The sequence below is a fragment of the Engraulis encrasicolus genome, unplaced genomic scaffold (genome assembly GCF_034702125.1).
Source record: "Engraulis encrasicolus isolate BLACKSEA-1 unplaced genomic scaffold, IST_EnEncr_1.0 scaffold_55_np1212, whole genome shotgun sequence".
NCBI lineage: Eukaryota > Metazoa > Chordata > Actinopteri > Clupeiformes > Engraulidae > Engraulis > Engraulis encrasicolus.
In genome coordinates, this window is record NW_026945873.1 from 281,454 (window position 1) to 306,534 (window position 25,081).

A 25,081-nucleotide genomic window follows, 5' to 3' on the forward strand; every position below is an offset into this window, starting at 1 on the left:
CATACTTTTTACTGACATGGTGCGTTCGGACGGGACTAGATTTTCCGGTTATTATGACTTTACCCCAGGTCCCCCATTAAAATAGTCCCGTCCGAATAGGGCTGAAGTCATCTACTAGAAAGGCACAGCTATAGTTACCGTGGCTGCAACATGATCTCCAAAAATTCCGTGCTCCTGGACACGGATGTTAACCCTGTGAAACCTGAACCATGAAAGCAATGAGAGAAAATTCTAATTTTTTGGAATTTGCTTCAATATTGGTCCCTTATAAGAAATGTAAAAAAAAATTTCAAAATTTTGTTAAGGTCGCTGAGATATTTAATGCATCATATATGATGCATCAGGCTTTTAATGAATGGAAATTCCAATTTCATGACCATTGAAAAATGACTTTCAATGCATTTACAACTTTTTTTTAATTTAAAAAAGTTGTCAGACAATTTAATTTGAGGATTATCTTTAAATATTTAGTGAGATCCTGCCATTTTTTAAAGCCTATCCTTGTTTTAGCAGGACCATATTTTACATTTCCCACAGCCTGGTTGGGTAATTTTTTAAAATCTATGTAAAAACATAGCTGATCGAATGCTCAACAACCTATTTATGAGTGTAATATAGATCATTATTCATTTTTGATGTGTAATTTGAATATATGGGTCCATTACTACAATTGGACCATTTCTCCATTCACTTCAATGCATTTTTTACGAGATCATAATTTCAACATTTTGCATTGCATTTTCAAAATTGCAAGTAAAACCTGTTTCTTAAGGCAATATCTTTGTCTTGAAGTAAAACAACTTGTGTGTTTTTTTAAACGATCGTCGTGGTATGCTTTGTAAGTTTCCCTATGGAGCAAATGCATTGATGGCTGACTTCCTGCCACCGCCGGATGGTGCTTATATGTCTCATCAGTTTTAGCACGATCTCTCTGCAACACGGTGTAAAAATATAAACTCTTCCTTGCTTAATTGCACAAAGCAAGTGTTCAAATTAAAGGATGTAGAGTTATATTTCGGAAATTTGTACACAAACCTTATGCAATTTGACGAAATCTCAGCGTCGGTCAGGGAAACCGCTTCTACCCCATTTTCCTGTTTTTCGCCGAGCTGTGGTCAACTTGTTGTCGACCGCTGTTCTCTTGTGGCGGTTTCCGTGTACTGCAGGACGTTTGGAAATGACACGCAGGATGTTTTTCAGATCGATTTTTTTGTGTGTCAGCGTGGAGAGGGCTTTGAATTTGATGAGACATATATGATGCATCCGGCGCGATAGGGTTAAGGGCACAAAATCCGTGTCAAGGAGCACAGATTTTGCCAAAATTCATTTGCCGGTCCTTCCCCATCTCTCTCTCCCAACTCACTTCCTGCCTGTCTCTCCTCCACTATCCTGTCTCAAAAGCCAAAGCACAGTCATAGTTACCCATATAATGTTAGAAATAGCAACAAAGCCACTATAAAGTCACAATCGTAGTCAATCAAATGTTTGTAAACATGAAACTGATGCCTCATACATGGGTTCTCAACCTGTAAACAATCCCTGGCTGCGCAAAACCTGGCTGCGTACTGTTCAACCTCTGATTGTCGGTCAAAGAATTAGCTGCCAGTATCTTTCCCCTCCTCACAACACAATGTTTATAAACCAAAAAAGCCTATGTATGAATTCACAGCCATAGTCAGTGACCACACAATGTTATTAATGAGCACTACTTACATTAGGAAACAAGACAATTAAGACCCATGGCTGCACACCCTGACTACACACCTCTGATAGGTGGAAACTGCTGTCACTCAAAAAAATGAGCTCACATGGTTGGCTGCTTAGCATCTTGCCCCTCCTCACAGTAGGAATGTTTGTGAACGTGAATTTGATGTATAAAGCCATAATCAGTAGGCATACACTATTATTAATACACACATAAACATAATCACAGCAGGAAATTAGATCATTAAGATAAAACAGAAACAAATCAAGAGAATATGAAGGACGGAAATAGCAGAAAATAAATAAAAGTGTGTCTGCATATCTCCTTTAACACTACTTTGATCCAGCAATAACATCATCAACAAAATACATACAACAAGAAATATAAGATTTGAACAAGATCAAATTTCATGAAAGTCCTTGTGCACAAGCCTTCAAAAAGACAGCTGCAGGTGTGAGGCAGGACAACGTGGTCAAGAATGAAAGTTCAGGAAAGAAAGAGGGTTGATTACATTTTTAAAAAGAGAAAAACACATTAATGTGTTATATAAATAATAAAAAGATAAAAGCAGGTCTGCAGAGGATCAATACGATATAAAACAGATAATTAATGATGTGTTATAATTAGTAACAATTTGAGAATTAGATGATGTTTTCTTACCACTGCTGTCTTCATGTTGTCTCTCCTCTGCTGATTTTACTCTCAACACGACACTGACAACTAACTCATCCTGTGTGTGTGTGTGTGTGTGTGTGTGTGTGTGTGTGTGTGTGTGTGTGTGTGTGTGTGAGTGTGTGTGTGTGTGTGTGTGTGTGTGTGTGTGTGTGTGTGTGTGTGTGTGTGTGTGTGTGTGTGTGTGTGTGTGTGTGTGTGTGTGTGTGTGTGTCGCATTGAGTCACTCTAACTGACTAAATCTTATCACACGAAACGCTCAAGAGATTAAAAGCAGAGCTGTCATTTCCCAAATAACAGGAAAGACCAAGATAACACACACACACGCATGCACACACACACACACACACACACACACACACACACACACACACACACACACACACACACACACACACACACACACACACACACACACACACACACACACACACACACACACACACACGGCTATGGTGTGTGTGCACTACGCCTTTGCAAGTTAACAAGACAAAAGTGTATAAAAGTGCTTTACCGTTGTGTATGCGGAGTACGACTTTATCTTTAGAAGTCGTCGCGCCACCAAGCACCCTGCACACTCTCATCATGGCAGCAGCTGTCCTATGTTTTTACACGCATGCACGCAAACACACACACACACACACACGCACGCACGCACGCACGCACACACACACACGCACACACACGCACGCACGCACGCACGCACGTTGCAGCATCTTTGTATGTACATGTTGTATGTGTGATAGTGGTGCGGCACAAAGTATATTTCTCCACAGTGGGATAATGAAGGGCACAGGCCTACTGACTTACCTTACATCAGGACTACTCAAATGGCTATTCAGATGTGGCCCTTGGACAGCAAGGCTCTGCCCCCCCCCACAAGCCCCTAGAAAGGCAGAATTGTTTTTTGGAATTTAGAGATAAAAGTACGGGTTCCGTATCAAGCTGAAACGGTACACGGGATGTTAAAATGCAGGAAATTACATCTAAGAAATGGAAAATTTCTGGCAGAGGACCCCTAGCACCACCACCTCAATGAATTGTCCTGGTTTATTTCTTTTCATTGACAGTCGGCAACCATAATACATACAGAAATTTGAACTAATTTAAATGTATGCTTTGGGTTTCAATGTTGTTGGAAGACCCAACAATCCAGATCCAGACCGAGACTCCCTGTGTCTGAGGCTGAATAACAGACTAACTCTGGAACTGTGGAGACTGCTTAGTCTCATTATACCAAAGATGCATTTTACAACTGCTTAAATTACTGTTATTGATGTGGCCTCACCTGGAGTTTTTATTTCAATAAAGACAACTGTTAGGGCTTGTCATCATATTGGGCCTAGGAGCCATCATCACAGAAGAATCCCTTTAGAAAATGCGGTGCATATCAGAGTGTTATTGAGCTTTGTTTGTGAACATTTGAAAGTCAAAAATGAGTTTTGAAAGGCTCTGCTTTAATCTGATGAGATTCAATTGCACCTGCTTTGATGCATGAATTCTGCTTCTGTAGAAAGGGATGGGCCTTCAACCTTTATGACATGGTTTCCACAATTAAACATGGTTAACAACTAATCAAGGTGCCTGGTGTCAGTTTTGGTTCGTAAATGGCACTGTATTTACTATCAATGATAAGGGGGCTAATAATGCTGTCCTTGCCACTCATTGTAAAAATGGAAAAGTCCAAATTCAACTTATTGGATACTATTCAACTTATTGCATACTATCTCCATGGTGTATTAGGTGCTGTTTCCACGTAGCAGGATATTTTTTAGCAGGGTATTTTTTTCTCCTGCTAGGTGGAAACGCAACGTGTGGATAAAAAAAAATCCTCCATTGTAACAAATGCGTTTCAGACCCCTAAACAGGATATTTTTTTCTCCTGCTATTTTTTTCTCCTGCACCTGGATTTTTAAATATCTGCTACGTGGAAACGGAAGGCCAAAACCAATGCAAAACCAATACAAGCAGGAGAAAAAAATATCCACATATACAAATATCCAGCTACGTGGAAACGGCACCTTAGTTTCCAGAATAACATACTGTTATTAACGGTGGTCATTCTCAATGATTAATCAAGAGAGATGTCTAATTTCAGGAGGGGGGGCTAATAATATCGTTCTCAACTGTATGTGTGATAGTGGTGCGGCACACAGTACATTTCCCCACAGTGGCATAATAAAGGGCACAGGCCTACCTGCTTACTTTACATGTTGTATGTGTGATAGTATTGAATTGAAAACTTTATTACAGACTCAAAAAGTTCCATATAAGATACATAAAAAGACATAAAAAACACATACAAAAACAGACAGGTACATCACAAGCACCAGTTCATTTGAAAACATATAAACATCTATACCAGTGCTGCCACAATTCAGAGAAGTACCTTGTATCACTCTGCTTGGTATCATAAAGAGTAGATATTATACCATTGCTTGATCCAGCAAGTCTACCCATAAATCTATGCATAAAATTTCTCAGCAGTGCATGAAAAGTGGGGACACTACAATTGACAAATAAAGTGCTTGCGCTCGTCCATCTTGGGAACTGAAGGAGAATCCTAAACGCATCATTGTATGCCACTTGCAGCTTCTTCAGCTTAGCTGTATGGTATTTACACCATAAGTGTGCTGTGTAAAAAGGTGTGCAGTAGGCTCTAAAGAGATTAACCTTGACATCATCTGTGCACATATGGAACCTGCGTGCCAACATATTGGCCTGTGCATATAATTTACGACACTGACGCTGGATATCATCATCATCACACAGGTCATCAGTAATGATATGACCCAGATACCGCACTTTACACACTACATCAAGAGAGCTGTTAGACAGAAAAAATGAGGGGAAGTTTTGTTTTTGGTCCTCCTTAGTTCTCACAATTAAAATCACACTTTTTTTATGATTAAACTTGATGTCAAATAGGAGTCCATAACTGGAGCACACATTAAGCAATTGCTGAAGCCCAGCACTATATGGGGACATGATAACCAGATCATCAGCATAAATGAGATGATTAATTACCTTGTCACCCACCATACACCCAGTTTTACACTGCTTAAGATTACTGGATAGCTCATCCATATATACATTGAATAGAACAGGGGATAAGATGCCACCCTGTCTTACCCCATTTGTTACATGGAAGGGTGTAGATAGGCTACTGCCCCATCTTGTTTGCATTGTTTGATTAGTGTACCAGTATTGCAGGATCCTTATCAGGTAGGATGGAACACCTCGCTGTTGAAGTTTGTGATATAATTTGCCATGGTTAATTCTGTCAAAGGCCCTAGAAGCATCTAGGAAGCACAGGAAAACAGTGGAATTATGTCTTTTGTAATTATTTATGATTTCCTTGAGAGCGTAAATACACAGGTCTGTTCCAAGTTTGGTCTTAAAGCCAAACTGGTTGTCTGTGGTTTCAACATAGTCGCTGAGCATATCTAAAATAATCACTTCTACCAACTTAGAGATAATGCTGGCCAGAGCAATTGGCCGGTAGTTATCAATGCTGGAAATATTGCCAGTTTTGTCTTTAATCACTGGCACTAGCAAAACTGACATCATCGTTTCAGGTAGTATTCCATGCATTAAAAGGCCAGTAAAACACAATGCAAGCAAGATTGGTAACCTCCTACAGGCATATTTTAGATGCTCAGCTGTTACCTGATCAGGCCCACAGGCTTTGTTCATAGACAGTCTCTCAATGGCATATTGCACTACATCAGGTCTAATCATCACATTATCATTAAAAGATACATTACCTACATGAAACTCTTCACTCTTAACACAGTTAAAAATACCACCATAATGTTCGCTCCAGAGTTGTGCAATCTGTTCGGAGCCAGTGACCCCATTAACACTAGAGGGCAGTGGCATTTTACTATTATTTATGACCTTCACTTCTTTCCAGAAGTCATTGACATTATTATTCTGAAGCTTCTTTGCCATGGAGTTAGCCCTCATGGCCAGTTCATGTCTTTTGATAAACCGTAAAGCATATTTAAATCGGGCGTTTCCCAGTTTCTTGCGTTCACACTCAGGACCGTGTCTTGGTCTCCCTGCGATTACCCAGGCTTTAAAAGCATTTTTGGCTTCCACATGAAGATCAGCTACATGATCATTCCACCCTGGCCTCACATTTTGTTGTTTACATTTATTGTTACACAGAGACTTACCACTATTAATAAGACAACTCACAATCTTATCATACAGTACACACAGATTTTTACCATGATTTTGATTCTTACAATTAATGTCAACACATATGAGAGCATCAGTTGGAAGAGCAATGTCACCAAGGCTCCTATCAGTCTGTGCCTTGTATTGATTAATGTGCTTGTCTGACAACCGTGTCCAGTCTATTTTCTCGCTCTGTACATGGTTCTCCTGACTAGACAGTTCAGGAAGGTTCATAGCATTAACCACAAATGAGACAGGTATGTGATCATTTGTAGCCATCTCATACATTATGTCCATACTCTCAATACATCCATGAGCGTCAGCTGTGCACATGCAGTGATCCAGCCAGGATGTTGTGTGCCAGGCTTCACTTGTGTATGTGTAGCTATCTATGGGCAGCAGTACTTTGCTGGAGAGAACCAGCTTGTTGTCCTCACAAAACTGCAGAAGATGCTGGCCAAACAATGATGTCTTGTCGGAAATATCAGCATTCATGTCACCAACAATAAATATAGATGTATATGCAGATTCTCTGAGAAAGGAGCTTATGAAACCCAGCTTGCTTATGTATTCATCATCATTTTTCGAACATTCATAAGGTGTATACACATTTAAAACAATAAAAACTGTATCATTATGTTCAATCTTAATGGCAATAGCCCAGTCCACATTAAGCCTAATGACACTTATCAGGGGGTCATATCGTTTGTTCCAGAGAATGGCAACTCCCCCGGGAATTCTACCCCTTTGGATTCCAGAGCTAAGGTCTGTAGTAGATTCCCCAGCCCCATGGAATTCATTGTTTACAGAGTTCAGTCGATCTAGATCTTGCTTCGCAAGGAATGTCTCTTGCAGGCACAAAATGTCAGTGTTCTCCATGAGTTTGTCAATTACAAACCGCTGCGCTTTATCACCTGCCCCATGTCCGAGGCGCAGGCCACGGGAGTTGTATGACACAACTCTAAAATCAGTTCTCCCTTACGGAAGGAAAATATACTGCAATATACTACAATTTATACTGCAATACATTAGAAAATATATCACAATATATCACAAACACGCTCATATATTTGAAAATATATAGCAATATATTATTGAACATCATATTACTATATATTGATCAATATATTTTAAAATATATGGCTGGCAAAACAAAACTGTATTCCACTATTCAGTCTGTATTTCTTGATGTTTTTAGTTCAGCAAGCACATTTTGCACGACATTGGACATTTACTCGACATTATAAAGTCATTTTAGGTGGACCATATATGGCCATATATAATAATATATTGATCAATATACAGGAGTCTCTGATTGAATCATCTCAGCTCTCATATCACGTATGACGCGCCTACGTCACGTCGTCTCAACCTGAAGCTAAAGTGGCGAGAGAGCCGTCTCGGCTCGAGCGCGGTCCGGATTTTAGCTCCACACTGTCGCCAGCCAGACTCCCCACCACAGTGACACAAACCAACCAGCCGCCTCGAGGTAAGTTATTAAGAGTAATTTGTTAACATAAATATACAAGCATATAGTCTGAAACGTCTACAGTGGTTGATGTGCAAAGTTTAGCCAAGTGGTTGTCGAAGTTGGATGTTTGTTCATTTTTTCCCCCAAGGACTAGAAATACGTTATTTTTTTGAATTTCCCGCGCTACCAAGCTATTGTACTACTAGCGATATTTGCGTTGTCGAAATGGTGTGTAGTTCTCATTGACAGTAGGTCTGGTTCTACACATCTTGAAAACGTAAACGCAATACTTGGGTCGATATTATATGGTTGTAGTGGTCAATTTCAGGTGAGCCCACTTTATTTGGCTTGTCAGAGAACGTTAGCAACATCTATCTGGCTAATACTGCTGAGCGTCAGCCTAGAAAGCCAGGCCTCAGTTAATTAGCCGCCTAGCTTACTCGGCTAACGCAAGGGAATCAAAGCAGAAGTGAAGTGCGACAAGATCTAAATGCACATCGCTAACTTGCTTAAAAAATGGGCACTTCAGTAAAGTAAAACGAGGCAATGTCCTGCATTATTTTTGGTAAAGCATAGCTGTTGCTGCTTCGGTTTTCCCATTGTGGTAACATCAATAGGTTTTTTTGAGTAACTTGCTCACGAACTAACTGCACTGTACCGTTCTTGTAGAGCTATTGTTAGAGGTTAACGAAGCCTTGTCGTCAAATTGGTGAATTTCAAAACGGTAGCCTACACGTCGTTGTCTTCAGCTACTCTGTGATAGTTCGGAGTTTGCTTTGCTCACAGCAATTGCATTCATTGAGTCATGTTGGTGTTCATGTTTACTCTTAAACGAATGCGCGAGTCATTCTTGTTCATCGGAATTCATTCTCGCCAGTTACATGCATGAGTTTAAGTCTTCCTTCGCTTCATCATCTTCATAAAAGAGTGCCTTCGTGCCAAGAACAGACGTGCAACTGTTAACGATGCTGGCTGCTGCGATTTCAATGTCTTGTCTTCCCTGTTGTCGGGACGAGACACAGAGTGCCACTACGACGCTCTGCGACTGCGAGCTAGAATGCTGTAGCACCAGTCTACCGAACTCCCTCCCCCCCCCCCCCCAGATTTAGCTCACAATTCTGACAATGATATAGAACTGATGAGCTTGGTGGGTATCCTTGTGCCTATTTAAGGTTAAGTGTGTGAGTGAATGTTAATTTTCTGTTGCTCTTTTAACTTTTTTTGCAGAGGTTGCTGGAGAGGTATGCAGCGATGGTCTGGAGGAAAAAATAGTCACATGGACTGGTGTGCATTCCAGTACTTGAAATGGTAAGCAATACTGTGCCTTTACTATGCTCACTCACTGGTGATCATGCACTAAATGGGGAATACATCTATCTGAACTTTGGGAGGAGGTTCAGACTCCCTTGGTGCAAATATAATCGTTTCAAAAAATCCTTTATACCTCATTCAATCAAGCTACTGAATAAACTGGGAATAAGAGAGATTGAGTGGGACAAAATGGACCTCTGCAGCTAGTGTTGGTACTGCTGGTGGGGATGGAAGCTAGGGTAAAAGTTGGGAGGGGGATATGTAGACATGAATGTATCCCTGTTTTTATTATTTTTATGTTAATTATGGAATGGATGTAACCTAGTTATTTATTGCAGGGTGAAGGTGTGGTTGGTTGTAGGACGGTGTGTGTGTGTGTGGGGGGGGGGGGGGGGGGGGGGTACTGAGACTGGATGGGTCAGGGGCAGTGGGTTAGGACATCCAGATTTAGAGTTTACTTGAGCTACATTATTAACTGCACATTGAATGTGTGAAACTTGCTGATGTAACATGTTACATTCAAGGGTTCATTGGGCTAAATGTGGTTAAAATCATTGACCTGGGTTTACAAAGCTGGGCAATGTTGGGCACTTGTTTCAGACTATTGAAAGGAAGGAGTATGAGAATGTAACACAATGCTTAACATGAAAAATAAAACCCTTCATGAACCAACGGTGTATTTGGCCCCAAACTAGTGGCATACCCTTCAAGTTTCAACTGCACATTGGTCAAACACAATTTCAGCGTTCTGTGCACCTGTTCCATTTTTTCTAACAAGAAGTACACTTGTTACATTACATTTAGCTGACACTTTAATCCAGAGTGACTTGAAAGAGGTCATAGAGCATGAACTACTATTTGGCGGCAAATCACTGCTGAAAACCTGGGTCTGTGAAGGAGGGGAATGGACTTACTTTTCATTGTAGGTGGTGTGGTGTTTTATACTCCCTCTTACCCTCTGGCTTTTCACTTGCTATGTGGACTCTGTATGAGCATTGGTATTCAGTCAAGAGACAAAATAAATGTTTCCCAAATCATTTACAGGACTTTGGTCCATATATTCTCGCTAGCTTAGCAACATTCTTCCTCTGAGGATATGTAAAACAAAACAAAAAATGAATAATAAGATATTTTACACACCCAGGTCAACAATTTTAAGTGTTACCCCTAAATAGTTGCCTGCCCTTTTAAAGATGCACCGTTTAGGATTGTTCCCAGATTAGTTATTGTGACTATGCTGCTCATTGAAACTACTACTACCTAATCGACTGCACAGCCATGGAGAAGATTAATCTTTCATGATTGAATGGTGTAATATTCCCAGCCATAGTGAATACTCTGTCTGAAATTGATGGTTATGGTAAGCATGTAAGCAGGTGGGGGTTGGGCGTGTCGAGCAATGTTGCCATCGAAACCCAAGTTTTTGTTTGTCCAGTTAAATAGTTGGCGTAAAGGGCAGAATGAATCCTCGTGCATTTCCTCCCGACAATTATATGTTCTCATATACTGTTTTATGGACATGCATGGCTCTGCTGTCAAGTGTTTACCTACAAGTACAATGTTGTAACATAACTCCATGAAATAACTTTCATTTGAAACCTCTCCCACTTGCTACCGCTTCATGGGACAAAGTTCAGTTTTAGTTACAATCCAGTTCCACATATTCCAGGTGACCTGTTTTTACCTGTCCAATTCAGCCTGGTGATTCGATGGTGGAACGATCACATGGTTGAATTAGACAGGTAAAACAAGGCCATTTGGAATGTGTGGCCCTAGATTGTAACTGAAACTGAACTTTTTCCCATCACTACGTTTCATTAGCATATCTTTCAGCCGAGCCCAACTTTCCCGCCCGCTCGCCTCGCTTGTTTACGTCACCAGCCTCTGCTTCCTTGTCGCTTCCCAACGGAAAAAGAAATGGAACGTCTCGCCTGCACAATGGGTTAGAGAGTTAACATTCTTTTTACTTTACTTTTGCAGATGCTGTTGCTCAGGCACATCCAGGTGCGAGGATGGGGGAGATCCGGATGTCGCTAAATAAAAGAATCTGTGAACTGCTTCACCAAGAGAAAAAGAAGTCCATGGACAGGCCTATGAGCCCTCTTGTTGACCTTGAGTGACTGAGGCTGCGGGCGGTCTGCCCCTGAATTCACCTTCACTTTCACTTTTTTTTTTTTTTTTTTTAAATATATCTGAAGGTGTGTGTGTGTGTGCGCGCGGGTGTGTGTGTGTGGGCGCGGGCACGCGTATGTGTTTGTGTGTGTGCGCGTGTGTGTGCACGCGTGCATGTGTGCCAGTGCTTTATGTGAGGTGTTTCGCTTACCGGCCACAGCCACAGTTTTTGTTTTGTTTTCTTTTTGTTTGTTTTTGTTTTATTTGTTTTTTTTGTTTTTGTTTTTTTTAGAATATTTCTGCATTTACATTAAGTACAAGTTACTGGCCAAAGTGGGAGACTGAAATTGTTACTGGCCACAGGCAAGTTTCACCAGCATTTGGACTGTTGGCCGGTGTCGTTGTCAAGTCGTTTCCCTGCCTGTCTGCCCCTCTGTCTCTGCATGTGTGAGCGGTGGTGTTAAAGGGTCGGTTGGTTTCATGTTTTTAATAAACCAATGTCAACAGTTGAATGAATTGAATTGATGTTTGGTCTACTTCATAAATGCCTTGTATAAAGTACGTTACAGTATATTGTGTAGTGTAATGCAATACATAAGTCAATATATGATTTAATTAATAAGCCATATACTATGGGATATAATCCAATATATGCAACAGTATACTTTACAGTATAATGCAATACATTAATCAATATATGATTCATCAATAAGCCATATATTATGGGGTATAATTCCATATATGCAGTAATATACTGTACAGTATAATGCAATACATTATTCAATATATGATTCATCAGTAAGCCATATATTATGGGGTATAATTCAATATATGCAGTAATATACTGTACAGTATAATGCAATACATAAATCAATATATGAAGAGTTCAGATGCAAAACCCCCTAAGTGCCTTTTCAGAAAATAATCTTAATTCATTTTTATTTAATACAAAGCTGTCAAAATTGCATATTTTTAAATTGTATTTATGTAATATAACTATTTACATGTATTATCAAGTACATGAATGTAAACCAAACCAACAATGGGGTTCTCTAAAAATATAGAAGTGCAGGTCTTCAGAAATGGAGTTAGGGGGTTTTGCATCTGAACTCTTCATATGATTCATCAATAAGCCATATACTATGGCATAGGTGGCTAACCCGCGGCTCTCGAGCCGCATGCGGCTCTTTGCCTGGTGTCTTGCGGCTCTTGCGTTCATGTCCAAGTTTGTGTTTATGTCCCATAGGCAATTTTCATTGGAATTGCGCACACAAAGTTGATTAGAACTGTGACAAATAAGTGCCCTGTGGTCTTGGTAGGTGTAGTAGGCCTTGCCTAAAGTGCCCTGAATGATCACGTTGGTGTGTGAAATTTGTTACTGCATTGGCCCAAATACAAGACGTGATTTAAGCGTTCTAAAAATAGCGCTTTAAAAAGTGACCGCGTCTTTCGCTTACTAGACAAAATAGCGGCAACATTTTAACCTGAAAGATTTGGCCATCACTCCTCAAGGCAATACAACTCTCAATAAGGTCAAGAAAATGTACTGTCCATATTCTTTAATTCTATCGCTCGAATATGGCGGTAATAAATGTGCAAATGATTATCTGCTCAAGAGAGAGGCGTCTGTCTGGAGCAGAGATGCCGAGAATCTCTGTGCTGCGTAGCCATCTCTGCACTCTGTTAGAAGGAGTGCACATGGCTATTGACCCGAATGTGAAAGGATGTTTTTGGTTTAAAATCGTCTCATTTTCGCGGGCTATAGACAAAATAGCGCCAAAACTAATGTTTTATCCTGGTTTTCGCTATGAATGTCGGCCGTTACAGTCTCAGCCATTGTCAAAGCGGTGCGGGCAGACAGCGTGAAAGTGGGAAACCGATCGACTCGGCTTGTCGCTTCTCCGCGCTCAGTTTAGTTTCAAAAGGAAAACTTTGTTTTTTCCCCTGGCCCATTGTCAGCACCCGCTGAAACATTATGGAAAATGAACGGCGATTTGACGAATCACCTTGTTAAGTTTTGGATGGTGTCGTCGCCAGGCATCCAATGGTCATCTGTGCGCAAGAAATATACCTGTGTGCGTCTAACCCCCGAATGAAGAGAGGCGGGGAATCTTTATGCCGCTTCACTATATTTGTGCTGTTATAACGAGTGCTTATGGAAATTATGATGTGAAACGTGTTTTATTAAAATGTGAAAGAATTTATGAACAGAATTTTGACCAGTGGTGTCTTCTTCTGTCAAACAACTTTTTTTTTTTATCTTGAAAAAACCTTTTCCCCAAAAAAATTGAAGCAGCAAAAAAGGGGTGGTGGTCATATTCAGGATTGTCTTTTAGTCAGGCCATTTAGTTGGAGTGTAACATCAATCTGACACTGTGTGTGTGTGTGTGTGTGTGTAAGGAAGAGATGGTTGATGTTCATGCCCGTGTCGTTGTTTGTCTTTTTGCTGTGTGTAGCTTATGTTGTTGCTGATCTGTGGTGCGAGAAGGATGGGTGATGCCCATGTTGGTGGGTGTGCGCTTGTTTGCCCGCGTGTTGTTTGTGTGCCGATGTGGCTCTTTGCTGTGACACATTACAAAATGTGGCTCTTGGTCTCCGACNGGTTGGCCACCNCTGTACTATGGGGTATAATTCAATATATGCAACAATATATTGTACAGTATAATACAATACATAAATCAATATATGATTTATCAATAAGTCATATACTATATGGGATATAATTCCATATATCCAACAATATATTTCACAGTATAATGCAATACATAAGTCAATATACGAAAACGGCAATAATGTCTATATTCTCGTATACCGCAAAATATATCACTTTATATTGTGCAATATACTGCTGTACAATATAAAATGATATATTGGCAAACAATATATTGTAGTATATTATAATATATTTTCATTTCATATATTCAAAAATATATTTTCCTTCCGTAAGGGCTAGGAGGCACAAGCATAGCCTACTGCATCTCAGGCCCGTTTTCAGACGGCGTATCCTTGTGCATTGAACCTGTAGCAGCCCTGGGTTTACGAGCCTCGAAGAAGCGTCTCACATAAATCCCCTCTGGCCATAACTGCGGCTCATACATTTCACCAACATCACTGCAGATGGCGGTGACTTTGAACGAGCCGAATCGCGCACTTAGAGTGTCAATTTTTTCACAGGTCACATCACGGTCAAGTTTGTCTTTCAAGTATCTGGCCAGTGCGTCCGGTTCCAAGTCAAGTGGAAATTGTGTAGCAAAAACACTCACCGACTTTGTCGTTATAGCACGTATGTTACCTCCAGCGCAGGTGCCAATGACCCCAGCTGTCTTCTTCTCTCTCGAAGGCTTCAGTCTGGGTTTCAGCGGCAAAACAGACCCATGTTGTCCAGAGGGATGCTTTCGACGGCCCTCCTTCAAAACTCTGGCATAGTTGGGAGACATTACGATGCCAATCTCGCTGGTCGTCGTGGCTTCAGCTGCTTTCACAGCCCTGCCAGGTAGCAGGTTTGCCGAATCCAGCAGGCTCCGACTAGAAGTCTCCGGGTCGCAGGCTTGGTTCTCCCCACTCCTGTAGGGGGTCTGCTGAGACGACGACGTTGTATTCGAGTCCCACTTTTCAACTGCACACAGACGTTGTCCTATATCCACTGTCACCGTACGAAGATCCTCACAGGCACTTGTCTGCTTTAACATAACCTGTTTCATAGCACTAATCTCCGCACTGAGGTGTTCAATTCTGCCAAGAAGACATGACACGTCCAGGCTACTAAAAATCACTGGCGGTAGTTCGTCGAGGTAGTGAGAAACAAAATGGGGAATGTTTTCTCCAACCTCGTTTAGCAATTTCAAGCAGCTTTTAACGTTGCTGGCATCTTTGTTCGTCCCTTTGTGTGACACATTTCGCTGAGAACTTGGGCAGAGTTCAAACAGCACTCTCTTTGAGTTCTCAATCCACTCCGAACCGAAGTGGTTCACCGCCATTAACACGATGTCATCATGAGTCATGGTTTTCATTTTTGTTACCAAGAAGTTTAAAAGTTCATCCTCCACAATTGTTTTCCCATTAGAAGTTTTATAAATCTCCGGTTACTGCAACACACAGTACATTTCCCCACAGTGGCATAATAAAGGGCACAGGCCTACCTGCTTACTTTACATGCAGGGTTGCCAGATGAGGCTGATGATTTCCAGCCCAATATATGCTCAAAACCCGCCTAGAAGCACAAATCCCGCCCAATTCTATTGATTTCCATGGGCAAAATTGGGCGGGTTTTCCTGCAAAATGCCATTTTTACCTGCAGACGGCCGTCCAAAGCAGCCCAATTGGGCGGGAAACAGCCCAATCTGGCAACACTGTTTACATGTTGTATGTGTGCAGCAACACATAGTACATTTCTCCACAGTGGGATGATAAGCTACAAAGGCCTACTTACTTTACATGTTATACAGTTGAGGACGATATTATTACTTACTTGTTGCCCAAAAGTGTTAAATGTTATATGTTAAATGTTCATTTATACTGTATTTATTATTGTTCATTGTTACCAGCCCATCACTGTTGCCTGTCCTGTCTGCACTTCATGTGAGTTTGTATATGTCTTGTCCTGGCATGGTATAGAGAGAAAACGTAATTTCATTTTTCCTTGTATGTCTTGTGCATATGATGAAAGTGACAATAACAGCTGACTGACTGACTGACTTACTTGTTGCCCAAGCTGTGGTTTATTGCTCTGCTGCAGACCCTTAGCCAGGCCACGCCCTCCTGGTGACACAACACCTTACACGTTGCTTCTAGTCAGGCCAGGAGCAATACAAGTATCGTTTCTGAGCTCCGGAGAAATCGGGAACTCCACCCATTGTATCGGGAACCAATCAACTTGGAGCAGCTCCAACAGCCCTGGGTAGAGGCGTGTTCAAGCGCACGCACACGCACACACACACACACACACACACACACACACACACACACACACACACACACACACACACACACACACACACACACACACACACACGTACATTTCTGCAGTTACATGCTCTTTCTGCATTTTTTACATTTATGTTATATCAACATGCTCTTTCTGCATTTTTTAGCATTTAAGTTATATCAACATGCTCTTTTTGCATTTTTTTAGCATTTAAGTTATATTTACATGCTCTTTCTGCTTTTCGTCTGCAGTCACGTCAGGTGTAGAGCTTACTTTTTTTCTGTGTTAAAGTGGAATGCAGAAGTGCGGCCTGCCAACGTCCTGGCAACGGAACACATTCCTGCACACACACACACACACCCACACACACACACACACACACCCACACCCACACACACACACACACACACACACCCACACACACACACACACACACACACACTCACACACTCACACGTACACACACACACGCACACACACATGCACAGTCGCACGCACACACACGCGCACACACACGCACACGCAGGCACAGGCACAGGCACACACACACACACACACACACAGACAGACATACACACACACACACGTACGCACGCACGCACACGCGCACACACGTACGCATGCACACACGCACGGTGAAAAAAAATGGGATTGATTTGGAGATAAAAATGGAAGACTCATTGACATATTTGAGCAGTCTCTCAAATATGATTTTTTAATTTATTTATTGGTATGTATTTTAGCGACATTGCTAATGATAAAGATTGGTCTATAATTATTTGAGTCAAGTGGATCACCACTTTTGTGTAGAGGTATCACCTTAGCACGCTTCCACATTATTGGGACATTGCAAGTAGATAAAGACAAATGAATAAGTCACATAATGTATACAATAAGACCAAATGTATGCAGTAAGAGATAAGAAGCAATCTTGAACATAACATAACATAACATAGCATAACATAGCATAGCATAGCATAGCATGCTTGAAAAACGTAATCTCAAGACCATCTGAACCTGCGCTGCTTTCTGATTTGATTTCAGAGATAGATTGTTGTACTTCAAGAGGATTGAAAAAAGACAATATCAACAAAACTGTTTACATGATTTGAGTAAGAAAAATCAGATGGGCGTAACCTACAAACAGAAGGAAAATGTTGATTAAAAGCATCAGCAACTGAGATGGGGTCACCGATAATATTACCAATAAGTTTTGAGGGAAATTCACAGAAGATTTGTTCAAGTGGCCATGACACCTTTTCTAGAATTGGTTCGGATTTGTGAAGAGATTAGAAGAGGATTTTTGTAGTAATCTGATTTAGTTCTTGTTCTTATTTAAATAGTGTTTATGTGTAGTTTAGTCCTTTGGACACCAGAGGGCGCCCAAGAAATATTGCCAACAGACCCATATCTCAATACGGCTCTGATTGCCAAGTTGGAAATTACATGTGACACCTTGTGGGCTGCAAAGGTGCAAGAGTATCACATGTATGAAAGTATAAATTGCAAAGAGAGTTTATAGAAAAATAAATACGGCAATGTCTTGTGTATTTATGTAGGCTTTTGGACACCTTCATTTCCCTCGGGATTAATGAATGATATTCTCTATTCTTCTCTACTACGTGCGGCCAGGTGACAAAATAAACAAATAAATAAAGAAACCTATTGTCAGTAGTGTACTGGATAATATCCTAGTATTATAAAATATCCTTCACTGATGTTTTTTTGTGAGCGCAGTCCAGGAAGCAATGTGGAGAAGGAGAACCATCCACTAGGAATGCGGGGCAGTCAGGATGACTGGTCAGATATACAGTAGGCCCTATATATGATTATTCGGTATAGAATATACAGTAGACCCTATATGGGATTATTCGGTATAGAATATACAGTAGGCCCTATATGGGATTATACGGTATAGAATATACAGTAGGCCCTATATGGGATTATACAGTATAGAATATACAGTAGGCCCTATATGGGATTATACGGTATAGAATATACAGTAGGCCCTATATGGGATTATATATACGGTATAGAATATACAGTTGGCCCTATATGGGATTATACGGTATAGAATATACAGTAGGCCCTATATGGGATTATATAGAATATACAGTAGGCCCTATATGGGATTATACGGTATAGAATATACAGTAGGCCCTATATGGGATTATACGGTATAGAATATACAGTAGGCCCTATATGGGATTATATATACGGTATAGAATATACAGTAGGCCCTGTATGGGATTATACGGTATAGAATACACAGTAGGCCCTATATGGGATTACACGGTATAGAATATACAGTAGGCCCTATATGGGATTATAGAATATACAGTAGGCCCTATATGGGATTATATGGTATAGAATACACAGTAGGCCCTATATGGGATTATACGGTATAGAATATACTCTAGACCCTATATGGGATTATACGGTATAGAATATACAGTAGGCCCTATATGGGATTATATAGAATATACAGTTGGCCCTATATGGGATTATACGGTATAGAATATACAGTAGGCCCTATATGGGATTATACGGTATAGAATATACAGTAGGCCCTATATGGGATTATACGGCATAGAATATACAGTAGGCCCTATATGTGACAAAAAGAGAAAAGCGAATGCTTCACTGGGTCCTGTAGCCAATTAGTAAAAAAGGGTGCTCATCAAAAAAACTTGGGCGTCCAAACTTCCATGAAAAGATAAAAAACACTATTTGAGGCACTCCTTACTAAAGTTAAAAAGCATGCCCTGATGAAGACAATGGGTCGAAACACGTAGTCTAGCCAGTGTTCAATAAAGGCTTTGTAACTTTAGTAAGGAGTGCCTCAAATAGTGTTTTTTTTATCGTTTCAGGCCCTATATGTGATTGAAATCACATTTGTCTCTTCTTTGTACCTTTCTTTCCCTTTTTTACCTGAAGGAGGTCGGATGACCGAAACGTTGTATTAAAGTTAATTGGTGGAATGCAAAGTGTGCAGGATTTCTTTAATACCTTTCTTCCTCCCTTTTTTTCTCTTTTTCTTTTCTTCTCCCCATCATCAGTCCACTTTGCCCCTCGCCTGTCCTGGCCCAGTTGGTCTTTCAATCTGGGGGTTGAACTGTAGATTCAAATCCCATCTGACCTCTCTCTACACCTCCAGCCACACTGCTCCAGGGACTGTAACCAATACCCTGTGAGTAATAACAGTAAGTCTCTTTGGATAAAGGGGTCAGCAAGTATAATGTTATGTTATGCTATGTTTTAATGTAAAATGTAGGTATGCGATGTATACAACTAAGTAAAGGAATACTCTCCAGTCCTCCTTCCTCCAGTCTGGAAACAACAACATGTCTTTTAGCAGATTCATTAGTCACAGAGCAGTTTTGAGACACAGCGCAGCACCTCTGAAACACACACACACATGCATGTACACACAAACATGCACACACACACAAACATGCACGCACACAAACAGGCGCACGCACACACACACACACACACACACACACACACACACACACACACACACACACACACACACACACACACACACACACACACACACACACACACACACACACAAATCACACAAATCAGAAGGGCATATCCTACAAACAGAATTAAAATAAGGCCGACAGGCAGACAACAGATGCGTCCCTCTATGCCGGTTCCAACAATGCAATTTTTCCCCCCCAAACACCCCCCTGGCCTCCTCCTAACCTGTCAACGCCCCCCTGAGGATGTACGTTTTGTTTATTGGTCATCATGGACACTCCAAATAATGTGGCAGGCAGCAAAATGGCAAGACATGGCTTTATTTTTTGCAGTTTAGGCTATAATAAGCTTATCATTCTTGGATTTGGAAAAGAACCATATGATTTCAAATAGATGAAGTAGGCTACATTACAAATGACCAGACATTTATTAGTATCAACCTTTAGTATCACGCCATTTCAGCATCATGTGCATGTGGGAAAGAATTTAAACATCGACAAATAATAAATAAATAAAATCGTTAAGGTGAATCATGCGCTTATGGGTTCACCCAGGGTTCACCCAGGTGAATTATGCGCTTATTTTTCAAAACCAGCTTCACCGTCAAGGCACAAAGCAGTGAGCTCCCGTGCCAGAGTTTACCAAATTCACACGACTACAAAGCAATTACGAAAGACGCGTTCTGTCCTGTGCTCTCTCTGAGCGCAGCGAAAAGCACCTGTGGGGTACGAGCCCGCCAACAAAAGAACCTCCCTGTAGGCTACGAGTAGGCTAAACACACCGTATGTCAAATGGCTCAGCTGTCTACTTGTAGTTCGAGCACCATGCTCCAGTGCGCAGCGCAAACTGACTAGGGTACTGAAAAGGCAGAAGTAAACTCGCTGGGAATATTAAAAGGGAGGCTCGTAGGCTACACACAGACCTCTGAACCCGAGTTTGTGGACTGGAGAAAAGCGGAGGAAAATGTGAATGTTATGAAAGAAAAAAAACCTCCACGTTTAGAGGCGCTGCGGGTTGTCAACTAATTACAGTTCCATGTCGTGGAGCGTTATGCAATGCAAACGCCCTCGATCCAAGGAGAAAGGAAAATGTGAATGTTATGAAAGGAGAAAAGCTAACCAAATGTTACAGGTCCACGTTTAGAGGTAGAGCTGCGCTGCCGGTCGCCTGTCAACTAATTACCATGTCGTGGAGCGTTATGCAATGCAAACGCCCCTCTATCCACGCACAAATGAAAATGTGAATGTTTTGAAAGGAGAAAAGCTATAACCAAATGTTACAGGTCGACGTTTAGAGGAAGAGCTGTATGCGCTGCGGGTCGCCTGTATGCGCTTACGGTTCCATGCCGTGGAGCGTTATGCAATGCAAACGCCTCTCTATCCGAGCACAAACATCTGTGTCAAAAACTGCCTGCCAACTTCTAAATCGTTCATTTCCGCGAGTTTCTGACGAACCAAAATAAAGTTGCCTCCCATTGTCCAAACGCAAAACAATGGCGAAAATTGAATGCCCCCCTCAGTTGTCTCACAATGCTATCAGCCGTCTTGCCTGTTTGGTAATACGTTCTGGCTTGCACGCATTCGCTCCGCCCTCAGTTGTCTCACAATGCTATCAGCCGTCTTGCCTGTTTGGTAATACGTTCTGGCTTGCACGCATTCGCTCCGGTCCAAAATGGCAACTCTGCCGCCTTGTGGCCACAGTAGGAACAATTGAAGGAATGCGTTTCAGACGGACGGACGGACGGACAGATAGACCCTCTTATAGAGATGCTGGGACGCATCTAAAAAAGATTAAATGCATCAACAGCAGAGATATGGTCACTAGTAATATTGTAAGTTTTGAGGGGAATTCACAGAAGATTTGTTCAAGTGGCAATGTTGCCTTTTCCAGAATTGGTTTGGATTTGTGAAGAGATTAGAAGATGTTTTTTGTTATTTAAATAGTATTTATGTGTAGTTTAGTCCTTTGGACACCAGAGGGCGCCCAAGAAATATTGCCAAGTTGGAAATGACACGTGACACCTTGTGGGCTGCAAAGGTGAAAGAGTATCAAATGTATGAAAGTGTAAAGTGCAAAGAGAGAGTATAGAATTAATAAATACTGTAATGTCTTGTGCATTATATATACAGCTCCAGGCCTTTTTATTAGAATACCATGAAAAAGTTTATTTATTTCCATAATTCCATCAATAATGTTAAACTGTCATGGATTGTAGATTCATGGCCCAGTTTTTTAACTATTCCAATCATTATTTTTTTCTTTTTATATACGTTGGCCTTCCAGCTCAAAAAACCCATGAATTGGGGAATTCACATTATTAGAATATTGTTATAAAATCACATTTTTCTTCATCAAAATTCGGGTCACATTAAATCAGTTGAAATTTGGTACTTTCTACATAACATGCAATGGTCAATACTTGGTTAGGACATTCTCTGTCTTAATAATGGCCATGATGCGTTTAACATTGAAGTCAATGGCAAAAACAGTGCATGGGAGTTATGGAAGCCCAGATATCCTTGATGCTTTGCTGTCAGCTGTTCTTGTTTGTTGACCTGGTGCCCCACACTTCCCTCTTCAATATACCCGAAGATTTCTATGCCACGTTTTGGTGTTAACTCACCAGTTTAATTCTAACTCAACAGAAATTAAACCCCATTCATTTTCAATGGGGTTTCATTTCTGGTTATTTAGAATTAAACTGGTGAGTTAGCGCCAAAACGTGGCATAGAAATCTACAGGGTATATTGAAGAGTGAAGTGTGGGGTACCAGGTCAACAAACAAGAACAGCTGACAGCAAAGCATGGAATTATACAGTATAGACAGTATGCCCTAAATGGGATTATACGGTATAGAATATACAGTAGGCCTTATATGGGATTATACAGTGTAGTATATACAGTAGGCCCTTTATGGGATTATACGGTATAGAATACACAGTAGGCCCTATATGGGATTATACGGTATAGAATATACAGTAGACCCTATGTGGGATTATACGGTATAGATTATACAGTAGGCCCTATATGGGATTATACGGTATAGAATATACAGTAGGCCCTATGTGGGATTATACGGTATAGAATATACAGTAGGCCCTATATGGGATTATAGAATATACAGTAGGATCTATATGTGATTATACGGTATAGAATACACAGTAGGCCCTATATGGGATTATACGGTATAGAATATACAGTAGGCCGATCCACTATGATCCACTATGCCCCCACCCCTGGCCAATTTGGTCTTTCAATCTGGGGGTTGTAGATTCGAATCCCATCTGACCGCCACATTGCTCCACGGACTGTAGCCAATACCCTGCAATTACAAACCCCAACTCCGATGAAGTTGGGACGTTTGGTAAACAGTGAATAAAATCAAAATGCTATCATTTTCAAAACATGCAATCTATTCATTAGATGGAGAATAGTGAAAAGACAACATATTAAGTGTTAAAACAGAGAAAAAATATTGTTTTGGGGGACATATGTACTCATTTCTAATTTGATAAATCCAACACGTCTTAAAAGAGTTGGGACGGGGATCAGTGAAATTTAGTAAACATCCAAATAAGATAAAACAACAAAGAAGAACATTTCAAAATGAATTGTACTGACGGACAATATAGGTGTCCAGGTATAAGATCATCACAGAGAGGCTGAGTCACTCAGAATTAAAGATGCAAAGGGAATAATTACCATAGTTATTACATACATTTTTGAATTCTCTTTAATTTACCACGATTGAGTGTATATAAGACATATTTTTGTTAATAAAATCATTGTATAGGTTCATGACATCATGAAATATATATTGGCTGTAGTCTCACTCTAATTCCTGGAGTGCTAGAGCTATTGAAAATTGACCATATTAAGAATGCTTAATGCATGAAAATAACACAGGGGTTTAACATTCTCCTAAGCACCTGAGCTCACTTGAAATAGACCCAGAAGACATGGGAAACTGTCCTTTGCTTACAGAAGTCAGCAGAAGTTGTAGAAGTCCATTCTTTTTGACAATAATAGAGCATTGCATATCCTGTGCTACAGTGAAAATGGACCATCCAACTTGTGTTAGTGCTAGCTTCAAAAGTCAGCCTCCATGATGGCATGCGGATGCAGTAGTGCATTGGTTAAGATGTTCTCACTCATCTGTAGAGTTAAATACAGTGCTGAATGGTATAAATGGGTTTTAAACAGCATGAAAAGCCACTCATGCATTATATTTTGAAGGGAGATCTTCGATTACTGCCACATACACAGCAAAACTGGAAGTGTTATTTTGAGTTGACTTTACTGGTGTTAATTATTCTGGTGTGAATGGGAGTCACTGGGTGTTGATTGTGGTGTTACTTTAACACTGGAGGTGCTTAAAAAGCTCTGCGCACTGTGTTGTTTCAAAGAGTTAACTGCCTAACACTGATTGAGAGTGACATTCCACATCCGGTTCTTTCATCTGCACAGTAAAAACTTACAAGGATGTCAGAGTAATTTACTGTGAAATCTCACAGTTAATTACTCTGATGTTCTGGTACACTATGCTACTGTGATGGTCACACGGCACACAGCAAATTAGTTTGAAATCATTGTATCACTAGCCATTTCTCACCTAACTTGCACATCACAGTATTGTACTGTGCTCTTCAAGGATAACCAGCATGCCAAAGTGATAAAGTAGGAAACATCACAGTAAACTACTGTGTGGGCGGAGAATCTATTGAATTATTAGTGCATTGGGGCACAACTTCAGTCATAGACAGGTTGGGCTCTTCATTACAATCACACCTTTCATTGACATTTTCAGCAAATTATTTCATTCTTAATGTCTTGTGATATACATGTATACACCCATCATCAGTTGACTATGTGTTCCTCACTCTCTGTCAAATGACAGGAGAATGAGCTTTTATATATTGGGAGATATACATGACCATCTTCATGACGGTGGGAATATGGCCATTTTTCTTGTGTACCACTTTAAATAGTACAATCCCTACAATAAACACAGAATATAACAAGGAGTAATATTTTGAAGCACACTTAAGATATTCCATCCAGATAAATGGCTCTCCATAAGTGCATTGCATGATGGGACACGATCTGAAGCCCATATGTCCTAAGCCCCTCCCCCTCCGGTTGTACATATTGACATGAGGAAGTGAGAAAAAAGGAGATGACCAAGCATGGGAAGACATGTAGCAAACAA

The 25,081-nt window shown here is 40.7% G+C and overlaps 1 long non-coding RNA gene across 1 annotated transcript; it reads left to right on the top strand.

Annotated features, from left to right (window-relative positions):
* Window positions 1-7,630: 7,630 nt before the first annotated feature.
* On the top strand, window positions 7,631-11,700 carry LOC134444410 (uncharacterized). Its single transcript, XR_010033967.1, has 3 exons — window positions 7,631-8,051; window positions 9,261-9,341; window positions 11,325-11,700. It is a non-coding gene; the product is annotated as an uncharacterized LOC134444410 (long non-coding RNA).
* The last annotated feature ends 13,381 nt before the right edge of the window (window positions 11,701-25,081 follow it).